Below are 12388 nucleotides of genomic sequence, written 5' to 3' on the forward strand. Positions count from 1 at the left end.
AGTTTTACAGCAATGACACAGAAGAACCATTCTGGGTTCCACAAAGAACCTTTCAGTCAATAGTTTTTAAAAGAGGAGGAAAAAATAATTTGATGAACATTTTTAACAAGAACGTTTTTGTGGATGTTCATGGTTCTACATGGAGACCCTCGTGTCAGACATTTATTATTAAAAATGTATGTTCTACTGGTTTTAATGTGGTTTCTCAAACAAAGTACACAAAGTACAGACTTGCGACCTTGAAAATTCAGACCTAACAAGTTCAGACATAGAAGAATGAACTTCCGAGGTTGCGAGGACACACGTCGGGTACTTCTTTAAATTGAATGGCCGTGTACTTTATGACTTCACTTATCTCAGCATAGATTCATCAGTTTCCCTTTACATTAACAATAAAATGATTTAATTATATAAAGCATGCCTTTATAATTCATATTATAATAATGATATGAATGCATATTTTTGATTTAATAAAACTTAAACGTAAATAACCATATATGTGGAGTGATTGACTGGCCAGGAATCAGTTGATCTCACAAGAAAACATAAGTATTTATGTATTGTCAGTTTAGTGGCTAATTCGTATGAATTCGAATTCAGTCATATGAATATGTACGATTTTAAAAAGATGTGGCACCCAACCCCATACCTAAACCCAAGCGTCACTGGGTGATGAGCAAATCATACTAAATTGTTAAATTAGATTGTCCGAATTCATAAGAATTAGCCACTAAATAAAAAAGTTACAAATTGCCGTGAGATTGCATCGGTTTATGTCCATGTGGACGGCTTTTCCACTGTTGCACCAGTGGCTCGCTGCTCACGTTAGTGGACATGAGATGCAGAGCAAAGTTAACTGTGACAACAGGGTTTGAGTCTGGTGAATAATTAAAGAAAAGAAAATAAACATGTAAATAACAGGGTGAGATAGTGGTAAGATCTGAAAACAAGGAAAAATTACACTACTTTTCTTTTTCTTTTGTGTTGGAAAACACTATCGGCTGGATTTAGGGAATGTGGTGGGTGGGGGTATTTGTCGGTCTGTCGGTCAGTCAGTCAGTCAACAGCTGCCTCTGCTGAATTATAGCACTCACAAGAGAAATTTGAAATCTCAAAAAGCATACACAGCGGCCTCTGGTAGATTTGCAAAAAAACATACATCCTAGGATGTATTTTGCGCTCTCCAGAAATGTATTCAGGGGTATGTATCCATAATGAGCCCTGCTGTGTTTTTAATTTGCATCGTTGCCCATCAGTGCATTGCATTATTAAATCTACCCCCCAAAAGAGAAATTCTGAACCCATTTAGCTTATAGAAGAAAATTCAGTGCATGGTGAAATACTGCAGCACTGGCTGGGACCCCTCATTTGTCAGGTACAGAGCAGAGCTGCCTCTTTAGAAAGCATGCTGATCTGCTGATTAATTCAATTCAGGTTTAAGTGTATAGTGCTTTTTACAATAACTGTTGGTTTAAACGGTATAGTGTCTTTCCAAAATGGTGGTCTATGTTTATGGTACATGTTAAATGAGGTGTATTTGTGTATTGAGTGTTTGTGTTGTCATCGAAGTCCTCCACACAGAATGATTCCCTGCACACGCACTGACCTCTCTGCTCCATTGTTCAGGATACTACATTTTGCTGGTGACCTGCTAAGTCACTCGCTTTTTTTTTTTGGATTAGTCCCTGATTTATCAGGGGTTGCCACAGTGGAATGAACTGCCAATTACTCAGTCAATTGTTGTGGCGATCCCAGATAAATAGAGGGACTGAGCCGAAAGGAAAAATAATGAAAGAATATCAGTCAAATGTGTGTTTAAAAAGGAGCAAACATGACATTAAAGTCTGTTTTATCAAAATCAGATAAAACAAAATAAGAAAATAAGTCTCTATAACCTATAGTAAAATAGTAATAGTAAAATGATAGAGATTTTTGTTTATATAAAATACATATATTTTTGCTTACCTTTGAATTTTTTTTAAATAGGTTATAAACAAATTGAAATTACACGTTTTGCTTTTTTTTTTCATGATGTTCCGGAAAATTGTCATTTATATCATGAAAAAAAATTAGATATATGTTTGTATATGCTGTCAATTATAGAAAATCTGCAAAAAGATCCATACAGTAGGTCACACTTACCAAAAAAATCATAAATCAGAATCAGCCAAGAAAAACTTAGAAGATTGAATTGATGTTGCAAGACTTTCCAGCGTAGTACCTGGCAGGCTGCCTCCTGCTCCATCTAGACCTTGTGTCATTTGCATTTGAACTCCAAATTCTTAATAAACATCTCTGCTAGGTCCTGCTGAGTCAGCAGTCCAGGATCATCCACCATCTGAACAACACCTGCAGCTGCTTCATCCTCCGACTCCTCCACCATTGATGCTTCTTCTTGTTATCTGAATGATAAAAAGACAACAAAGTAAAAACTAGAAACAGCTCAGGTGCATTATAGATAGAGTGTTAAATGCCAACATTATCTCTTGTAAACTCTGCCAAACACGAATTTAAAGGTTAACAGAAGGTAAATAACATATTAGCCCCCAAACATCCATAATATTAAAAACAACTTAAATTAAATAAAAATCTATTGAAATAATACAATAGACTGTTATAATACAAAAGATGAAGGCAGCTCTTTGCAGACACACACACAATAACTCATGGAATACAAATCCGCCATTCATAGACTACATTTTCATACATGCACTCCGCTCACACATTACACTACTGATTACACTCACACCACCTAAGGATTGTCAAACACTGATTACACACACTATTTAAGCAGCACACACACTCACTTCCATTGCCGAGTCTTGTTAACCATAGTGACATTACAACGTGTTATCCTTGTCTTGTTTTCCCGTGTTTTGACCTTAGTCTTGTTTACCTTTTTTCTTCTCAGTCTGCCGCCTGCCTTCCAACCTCTCGCCTGTTATTTTGACTACATTTCTGGATTGCCTTTATACACTTGTTTGCACACGTATTGACCATTGCTTGCCTGACTATCCGAATAAACCTGCATGTGGATCCAAACCTCAGTTGTCTCTGTCACTTCCTGTGTTACAGAAGACTCGGCCAAACAATGGATCCAACGGGAATTAAAATCATGTGTCTGCTGACAACAGGGCTCGCTGTACACCCCACGGAGACGTTAATGCTGACATCACTAACACTCCAGTCTACGGCACATCAGCCAGCTCACAAGATGGCCGCCTCCAGTCCACCAGCTCACAAGATGGCCCAGAGTTAATGCCGCCGCCAGAGCTGCCAGAGTCGATGCCGCTGCCAAAGTCGACGTTGCCGCCAGAGCTGCCAGAGTCGACACCGTCGCCAGAGCTGCCAGAGTCGACACCGTCGCCAGAGCTGCCAGAGTCGATGCAGCCACCAGAGCTGCCAGGGTCTGAAACCTGGGTCAAATGCTTCCGGTGAACTGTATGCCATTATAAAATCGGGGCGTTTAAGGTCTGTTTTTTTTAAAAATCCATGATCACCTTAAGTTTATTAGTATTGGAAGAAACACTAGCTCTGCATATACCCTGTTCTAACATTCTAAAATAAGTCCTCTGTAACATCTCAGCACTCCAAATAGGCCTAAGTACATCTTTAAATTGGCCAACACACCAATAAAAATAAGCCTTTCTTAACAAATGAAATTAAAATTAATCATAAATTTACTTTTTTTTCGCATTTGTCATTAACAAAATTAAGAAAATTAATTAATGCGGGATTTCTTTCGCCACTTCTCTTCTTAACTTCTCATCTAGCATTAAGGTGACAGTTAAGCTGAATATTAAAATAATAATGCCAACATTAGCCTATATGGGTCTACTTTGTCTATGATTTATGGTTTATTTAATATTTAGTTATAATTTGAAAATCCTTTACTCAGCAAGAGTAGGCTACGTGTTTTGAGAAGGAACATTATTGAATCCACTGTAGATGGCTTTAGCGCAGTCCTGCGCTCACTGAGCAGCACTGAACACCCTTTCACTGCTGCTGCTACTGGATGGGATGCATACTGATCTCGCTAATTTTGCAAGTTTTGGGTAGGATTATTTGTTCATTTTCCACCAGCCAAGAACATCCATTTCATTTTCCATTACAGCATATACATCAATGTAGCGAGTGACCATGTAATCTTCCTTGTCAGCTTGCTTTGCATTGCTGTTTAGTGCTCTACTGTAATATGCAGTGTATGAGCAACCGAAAAAATCTCTCTGTGGCTAAAATGACCGTTCTTTTTAAACTGGAGGCTGGCCTCACCACAGTTAAAATTCACTCTTTTTGATATCTCCGTCATCATTTATTTGACCTTTGCAGGCATGGGTTTTAATGTTTTTCTGTTAATGTACCAAACAATTTGATTTCTTTCTCGTGCTAATCAAAATGCATCACATGACTGTTCATTTACTGCGCAAGCCCAAGCTCAGCCCGACCCGACCCTGTCTAAAATCATAGAAATTAAGCTCATCAGGTCCTGTCGGGTTCGGTCAAAGATCTTCAGCTCTACCCTATTCTACCCCTTAGCCCTTTCCCTTAGCCCTTCCCCTTGTTTTGTGCGTTCGGTTGTAGAGGTAGAGGTGTCCAAATTTTCTTTGGCGTGATAATGAAAACTGTAACATCAATAAGTTACAGAATGTATTCATACTGCAATGCATGCTGAGATTTTTGTACTTTGTCACACCCAGCAAGTGTAAAGTGTAGGCCAGATCTGGCCCAGAATAAAAACAAACTGTGGCCCAGAATAGGGTCAGTTCAGGTTCATTTTGGTTAAATTTTGGCTAATATATGGTATTGCTTTGGTTTATTTGTGGCCCAGATCTGACAAACAGGAGCAGACCACCCTAGAGCCATCATTCTATTCAGTATGTGGACCAGATGTAAGTGTCCGGTGTGGGCTGGAACTGGGCCAGAATAAAAGCAAACTTTGGCCCAGAATAGGGTCAGTTCATTTACAGTAACAGTTTAAGATATCTTGTGTATGATTTTGACATTTTTCCCGTATCAGTATAAAAATTCCAATAACAGAGGAGATCACATATGATAATTGAGAGATTTAAAGAGAAAAAAGGACAACACGTCAATCGACAGCACGTTACACGGCTTTCGTAATTAATTAATCGAGTAAGTGATATTGAAATGAGTTCAATTACTAACCTCTCGATATTGTTTATACAGTTGAGGGACACAGCACCGTGCGTCAAGAGAAGAGCACGCGTTTAAAGAGCGCAAAGCAAAAGCAAGATTAAGTGTGGATATGTGTCGAAATGTTGATGTTTTGGACACGTCACAAACTGCAACAAAGTGCTTTGCACTCGTGTTTGAATTTTGTATGTTGCACTTTGCATGAACTTTACTACTGAAACTGCCTGTGATTTCTCCATTTCTGTGCGCCATTAACAGATAGTGAACTTAATATTTGCTCATTCCATGCAAAAAATACTATCATTTTTTATGTTAAAGCGGGCCCGATACATCTCCCGATTATCCAACTTAGTGCTGCTGAACTGTTTGTTTTTTTAAAGACTTTCTATAGAATGAATTACGACTGCATAAAATGATATTAAAGAGAAGTGCTTTTGGTAATACACGGTCAGACGCGTGATGCGCACAGAAACCTGCGCTCTATGCTGAAAAATTTTCTCTTTCATCTTTTGCAGCCTGAATTGTTTAAAATTATTAAAACAGATATAATAATAATAAATGATTCTAGCTTGCCAAAACATGTTTATGAAGCTCACGGTCACATCTTATGCTGCTTTCTCGGTTATGAAACGCATCGCAATCTTATAGGACCAGGGTGGGCCAAGCTTCTGATTGGAGCCAGGCCTGATATCGTTGCTTGGGAAACGCACTCCTGGCCGATCTCATGAACTGATAGCAGGTGTTTGCTCATCAGTTTACACGCAGAGGAACCAGACATGCTAGTTGGAGAGCAAATTATTGGAATGGCCTTGCATGTATTTAGACCTTTTACGTAAATAAGAACTAAAAGATCTGTGTTTTTGACAATATTGCAAGCTCACAAAAACCTGGCTGAACATTTTTAATAAAATAAAAAAAATTGAAAAATTTTTTTACTCAAATATTTACAAATACCTTTTAGTAATATTCTTATTGCAATAAACAAATATGTACAGTATTTATAGGTTTGCATTTTAACTTCTCATGCAACAAATATGCACTCACAAACTTTTCCTTCACTGAGACATGTTGAATTCTTTTTCCATTATTTGCAATGTTTCCTAATTGCTTTGGTTGTTTTTCCTCAACATTTTTTTTTTCTGTTTTATTTATTATTTTCTGTAAAGCTAGTTCTGACCATGACATGTCCACGCTAAATTGTTATAAGAGACGTGTCAGGGATTATATACAGCATCCTTCATTTATTCTTTTAGAATATCATTAGTGGGAAAATGTGCTCAACGCATTATAAAGCTTGAAGCATTAAAATTGGTATTTGGTATCAGCCGATCACCATGACAAGGAATGGGTACTTGGTATCAGCAGCAAAAATCCTAATCAGATTTTTCTGTATTTTGTGATTCATGTTTTTATTTTTTCTCATACATTTATGTTTTTGAATTGCTTTATGGGACCTTGATCTTTCTTCCAACAAACTATAACCTTAAAAATTTGAAAAAAAAGTTACTTTTATGAACATTTTTAATAGTTTTAAGTGCAAATATTGTCGGGTTTGGTGGCCTATTATGTTGCAAATGCATTGTAATGAGATGCCAGTACATTTTCTGTTATTTTAAAGACTTATTTCTCTATATAATACATTATATTATTTCAAAATGTCAATAAAAGCCACTTTGTTTAACTGAGGAGTTGAATTTTCAACATCAAAAGTCGAGTCGAAAACATCCCATAATGCAATTCTCAACCATAAATAAATGGAAAACATTTGTGAAACATAAAATATGTAAACTGTTAATTATAAAACAGATATTTTTACAGTGTAAGCATCCTCGGTTTTAATTTTAACCCAAGTTAAATAAATGATCATGAAAATAGGAGCATCAAATCATGCATGAGATCAGGATCACCAGTTGTGTTCTTTTAACTGCCGTTTTAAGCCTGTCACTCCAAGTCCTGAACTCTCAAATGATAATATCAGCTCTTAGCGAGTACAATAGGCTTATAGTAGCCTTATAGTGCACTAATACATAGAGAAAGTGCAGCAGTGACAGGTGTGACGCCAATCTCTCGGCCCAAGGCACTGTAATGTAATGTGGGCTTCAGATGCAAGGACTTTACAATGTAGGATTGTTTTTTCTGGGTTAATCTCTACACTTTGCACCATTGTCCATCAGGTCAGCCGATGTAAATCTGATAACCATCCTACATTGAGACTCAATCCAGTGAGGAAGTGCTGTAATGTGGTATATACTGCGACATTAAGTGCACTAAAGCACACAATTCAATCATGTTCTCTTTATAAGTAATTCCTCATAATATTCAATTCAATTCAGCTTTATTTGTTTAGCGCTTTTACAATGTAGATTGTGTCAAAGCAGCTTCACATAAATGGTCATAGTATCATAATATCATGACAGCCTGGTAATGTGAACTCCATTTCTTTTCACAACATTATCAGAATAAGTCCGCACTTAAACACGTCCTATTGCAGCAAGAGAGACATTGCTTCTCTTATTACTCTGCAGTTCTCCACAATTTATTTATGAAATAAACAAATAACTATTTACAAATAAATTTACATTTTGCTATTTTGATGAAATATCAAATGACAGAACTTTCAGTTTTGGTTGAACTATCCCTACAGAGCTTTTTTCTTCCCACAAATATAAAGGATAGGGAAAATAGTTAGCAGTTAGAACTATTCTATCTGTCAATATACATGTACTATGCACAAGACTTTTGGCCAGCGGAGAAATTAAAATGGGCGTGCCGAACTGAGTCTGGTTCTCTCAAAGTTTTTTTTCTTCACTCTCCTATTGGTGAAGTTTTTTTTTGCCACTGGCTTGCATGGTTCAGGATCTGAAAAGTTACTCATCGATGAATTTGCTCTTCAGTTTTTGGACTCTCGGTAATGATTTCAAACCACACTGAACTGAGCTAAACTGAACTGAACTTAAACACTAAAAACTGAACTACCCTGATCTTGTTACAATGACCATTTATGTGAAGCTGCTTTGACACAATCTACATTGTAAAAGCACTATACAAATAAAGCTGAATTGAATTGAATTGAATTGAATTGAATGTACAATATACATATACAAATACATATACAGTACATGTACATATAACTCAAATATTTGGCACAGTATAAAAAGACCTTTTTTAGGTATACAGCTCAAATTAAAAATAAAAAATTACATAATTTTCAATGAGGGTTGAGGTTAAAGATTAGGGGTCGGGGGGTTGAATAAATGGGTTGCACAGTTTAACAATCATTGTCTCTAAGGGAAGTCCCCATAAAGATAGCTGTAAAGTGTGTGTGTGTGTGTGTGTGCGTGTGTGCGTGTGCGTGTGTGTGTGTGTGTGTGTGTGTGTGTGTGTGTGTGTGTGTGTGTGTGTGAGAGAGAGTGTGTGTGTGTGTGTGTGTGAAATGTAATAATGTGCAACAAATAAATACATAAACAATTAATGAATGATTGTATTCATTAATTGGCCAACTTTTTGCAAATATTGATTTGCCAATTTTTAATCAAACAAAACAAATATATATATATTTTTTATTAATGAATAGTTTAAATCCATTGTTTAAAATTAGGGATATCATTTTAAGTTAAGTCCTTTTTAAATAAATAAATAACCTAAATTTTGTGAATCCTTCAAAGTTGATAGTGTACCTGCTTTTTAAATGAATTAAAATATGTTTTTATAAATTAACATTCATATGAATACATTTTTACAAATCATACTGTTGACATATCTCTTGGAAAATGTTATCAGGTTTTGTTGTATATGCTAGCATATATGAGTACATAAAAATCCTGAAATAATAATAACGAATGAAAAAGAGGTCTGTAAAATGGATAATTGGATGCGAATTTAAAAAAATTTTGTTCATGAAATATTTGTTTATATGGACTGACGAAATAGCTTTAACTATTTTACCAAACTTGTAAATTGTTTATGCTCTGTATAGGGACAGACAGTAAACTGAAAATTCTGTCATCGTTTGTACTCACTGTTCTCTTGTTCCAAACCTGTTTGACTTTATTTCTTTTGCTGAAAACAAATGAAGGAATTGTTAAGAAAGCTGGAAACAACTGACTCCTTTAAATGTGTGTTTCCTACTATAGATGTCAGTGGTTACTGGTTTCCACCTTTCTTCAAAAAAATAAAATAACTAAAGCAACTTAAATGTTTGGAACAAGTTGAAGATAACTAAAAAGTGAGTAAATTTTCGTTTTTGGGTGAACTATCCCTTAAGTATGTTTTCCATTTGATGAAGTCCTAAAAGTATTTTTCCGTCAGAGACCTGTGGCCATTTTCCATTAATTTCCCCCATGAAGAATAGCAAACTTAAACATTCACACTCACGCACGTTCTTCAGTCAAGAGGAGCAGCAGACCAGAAGTGGTTTTTTGTCAGTTAACACCATTATGGGGGGCTGTGGGTTTAGCTGCTGTCAGGTGTGTGTCACCATCACTCAAACTCCGAGATTAGCCGTTAGAAAAGGTGTGGTTTCAACCTACTGCATACGCCTACAAATCCAACACAGCGTAATCTCCTATCTCCTAGTATCGACCGCCACCTAGTGGTTGTTAATCAAAGTGACGTTAAATGGAAATTGCCGACACACTCGAAAACATACGGTTGTTGCCTCATAAATATTTTCTTTCTAATAAGACTAAAGAAATTAGTTAACTTAAAATATTGCTTAAATATATGTCCTGTTAATCCATTTTTTTTTCAAAACATGTTGATATTCTATTTCCAGATTTTGTGGAAAAGAAGACCTAAACATTACATTACATTATTATTATGGTATTTTGTTTCTATTCTTTTATTTTGACATTTTATTGTAGTTTTATTGTAGTTTGTAGTTTCATTTCAGGTAAAACCAGCATGACCATCCTGGTTTAAGCTGGACATAGCTGGCTTTGGCTGGGCTCCCAGCCTAGCTGGGCTGGTCATGCTGGTTTTAGCTGGTCATTTTCCAGCCTGACCAGCAAAGACCAGGCTGGAAATGTCCGAAACCCCTCTAAAACCAGGCTGGGCGACAACTAAGACCAGCTAAGGCTGGTTTAAGCTGTTTTTTCAGTAGGGAGGCTATTGCATCAACTGAATTTTATTTTTATTTTTTTTATCATGTGAAGATGATAGCTGCAACAACACACATATTGGTAATTGATGTTGTAATATGGCAAAGATTTTGGTACACACTATATTATCTTTAGAGTAGTATTAATGTATAATTCCTCAATTATTCAGTTTAGTCACCGAATGAGTAAACATTTTAATAGCAACAACGACAGAGATAATGCAATGAAGAGAGTTTGCAAAAAATGTTGCAAAGCATTGTACTAAAATATTACAATATTGATTTTTAATAGTGATTGATAATGATTTGATTGATTTGTTTATTGTTGTTTTGTTTAGTTTATAGAAATAAATAAATCACACTTCACTCAGATATTTTCATGTCTAGGTGGACAACAAACACAAAATAAATAAATAAAATATTGGGGGGGCGGTGTTGGGGGTTGGTTTGGTATTGCTTTAAGTACTTGAAATGCGGAAATTCTTCCAACACAACAACAGCAATAAAATATACAAACATAAAACCGATGAATATCTATATTGCAGAAAAATGAAACACCCTGAATAAGACAGCATCCAATATATATATTCCGGGTGCTCCGGTTTCCCCCACAGTCCAAAGACATGCAGTACAGGTAAATTGGGTAGGCTATGAGTATGTGTGTGAATGTGTGTGTGGATGTTTCCCAGAAATGGGTTGCGGCTGTATACCCACACAAACAGTTGAACTCAGAATTATTGGACCCATTTTTATTTTTAATATATTTCCCAAATGATGTTTAACAGAGCAGGGAAATTTTTACAGTATGTCTGATATTTTTTGTTCTGGAGAAAGTCTTATTTGTTTTATTTTGGCTAGAATAAAAGCAGTTTTTAATTTGTTTTTAACATTTTAAGGTCAATATTATTAGCCTCTTTGAGCTAGGCTATATATTTTTTCGATTCGTCTACAGAACAACCATCATTATACAATAGCTTGCTTAATAACCCTAATCTGCCAAGTTAACCTAATTAGTTAAGCCTTTAAATGTCACTTTAGATTGAATATAAGTGTCTTGAAAAATATCTAGTCAAATAATATTTACTGTCATCATGGCAAAGATAAAAGAAATCAGTTATTAGAGATTTAAGCAATTAAAACTTTTATGTTTAGAAATATGTTGATTTCTCTTCATTAAACAATAACAGAACTTTACAGAAAGTAAATAAAAAATAAATAAACAGGTGGCCTAAAAATTCTGACTTTAACTGTGTGTGTGTGTATATATATATATATATATATATATATATATATATATATATATATATATATATATATATATATATATATATATAAGATTTTTTTGTATCTTGAAATAAAATAAAACGTATTGTGTATGTATTTAAATCCAACAAACTCTCACTGTCATATAGGCAACCCCACATGAAGTGCTCAAATCAAACCCGCCACTATAGCAAATAGTAAAAATTCCTCTCTAATGATAAAAACACATTCATAGCCATCTTGACCATTTATTGGAAAAATCTCCTTCAAAAGACAGACCCTCAAACACAGGGTAACAAACATCCTGCTAAAAATGTGCTGTACATCACCTTACAATCACATTATAGCTCTGGAACTGGTGTTGGAAGATGTTATCCATTTTACATCAGACAGTTTTTGATATTAAATAACACAATATTAAAATACACATGAAAAACGTGGAGCCCATCACAGTCAAAAAAAAAAATCTAACCAAAGAGTGTAACAGAACATGCAGTCCTTGCCGTTTACTAAGGTTTTATCAAAAAAATAAATACATTTGCTCTGTAGTTTAGTGATCAGAGATATGCCTCAGCCTAGTTTAAGATATTAATTCAACTCAAAACTGACAGGACAAAGATGATAAATACTGGTGTGAAAATTTAATGCACAAAGAATTAAAGTATATTGGCATGGGGGAAAACAGAAGTGGGCATTTTTGAAAAATATAACAAGTATAAAAATATATCTTGTACAACTATTTGGTCATTTTCTCAAAATCTGTACAAGCACTTCATGATATTTAAAAGATAGACTTGAATAATTTAAAATCTCAAAGATTAAATACCTTTTTTAAAATTAATATTCCTTTCAAAGACTGATCTGTTTTTTTTA

General features: G+C 35.1%; 1 long non-coding RNA gene across 4 annotated transcripts in view; it reads right to left on the minus strand.

Moving 5' to 3' along the window:
* The window catches only part of LOC141385628 (uncharacterized), a 47990-nt gene extending 38272 nt beyond the window's left edge, over positions 1–9718 (minus strand). Inside the window, exons 1-2 of one of the 4 annotated variants that reach the window (XR_012406398.1) lie at positions 9529–9700; positions 2143–2402 (exon numbers count right to left, since the gene is read on the minus strand). This is a non-coding gene — a long non-coding RNA (uncharacterized lncRNA). Of the gene's footprint in view, positions 1–2142; positions 2403–9528 lie in introns of all 4 variants that reach the window. The other 3 variants (XR_012406396.1, XR_012406399.1, XR_012406397.1) reach the window with 3 other exon arrangements.
* Between the last annotated feature and the right edge of the window lie 2670 nt (positions 9719–12388).

Source organism: Danio rerio, chromosome 5, assembly GCF_049306965.1.
Source record: "Danio rerio strain Tuebingen ecotype United States chromosome 5, GRCz12tu, whole genome shotgun sequence".
Taxonomy (NCBI): domain Eukaryota; kingdom Metazoa; phylum Chordata; class Actinopteri; order Cypriniformes; family Danionidae; genus Danio; species Danio rerio.